The sequence below is a fragment of the Arvicanthis niloticus genome, chromosome 1, assembly GCF_011762505.2.
Source record: "Arvicanthis niloticus isolate mArvNil1 chromosome 1, mArvNil1.pat.X, whole genome shotgun sequence".
Taxonomy (NCBI): domain Eukaryota; kingdom Metazoa; phylum Chordata; class Mammalia; order Rodentia; family Muridae; genus Arvicanthis; species Arvicanthis niloticus.
Window position 1 is genome coordinate 26,281,545 of NC_047658.1, and position 1,015 is coordinate 26,282,559.

General features: G+C 39.0%; 1 non-coding gene across 1 annotated transcript; it reads left to right on the plus strand.

Annotated features, from left to right (window-relative positions):
- Positions 1-635: 635 nt before the first annotated feature.
- Positions 636-744, plus strand: LOC117699409 (U6 spliceosomal RNA). Its single transcript, XR_004605175.1, has one exon. It is a non-coding gene; the product is annotated as a U6 spliceosomal RNA (small nuclear RNA).
- Positions 745-1,015: the final 271 nt, after the last annotated feature.

The window sequence follows — 1,015 nt, forward strand, 5'->3', positions numbered from 1 at the left end:
TTCAGAATTGTTATAAAACAATGACTAATCAACTTCTTTCATAATGATTAATATCAACTGTCAAGTTAACTGGATTTACAATCACCATAGAAACACAGTTTTAAATATGTCTTTAAGTATGTTTCCAGAAAAGCTGAACTGAGGACAGAGCACCTGCCATGAATGTGGGTCCATCATCTCAAGGTTCCTGGACAGATTAAGAAGAAAATAATGAACTGATTATCACCATTCATTTCTCTCTACCTTATGATTAGATTCAATGTGACTAGCTGACTCATAACTTTAACACCAAAATGGATTGTATGTACTCCAACTTTAAGAGAATCCAAAACAAAGCAAAATCTTCCTCCCTCCATGATCTAAGCCTCACTTAGTGACAGACTCCTAGGCACTGTTATGGAATGAGTTCATTTTACGTGTGATAGTGATACTTGCTATCATGGACTAGAGTGTAGCTGGCGGAAGTGGATGACAGAATGTTGAGAATTCATTATGCAGTCCTTTTCTACACTGTACTGAATCTGTGTGTATCCATTAGCATATGACAAAAGTGATGAATTCAGGCTATGAAAGACACTGTGCCTCAGTTTTCCATCACTCTAGGAATAGAAACATGTAGTTGAGAAAGCCATGGGGTGCTTGTTTCAACAGCACATATACCAAAATTGGGACAATACAGAGAATATATTGGCGTGGCCCCTGCACAAGGACGACATGCAAATTTGTGAAGCATTCAATGTTTTTAACAAATTGGCACAGGGGAGAGTTTCCTGAACAGAACACCAATGGCCCAGGCTCTAATATCAACTATAGGCAAATGAGATCTCATAAAATCGAAAAGCTTCTGCAAGGCAGAGGACACTGTCATCAGGACAAAACATCAACCTACAGATTGGGAAAAGATCTTTACCAACCCTACATCTGATAGAAGGCTAATATACAATATATTCCAAGAACTCAAGTGTCGCGCCCCGCTTGTGCAGCAAGGAAGACGTGACAAACCGGATTCTTCTCA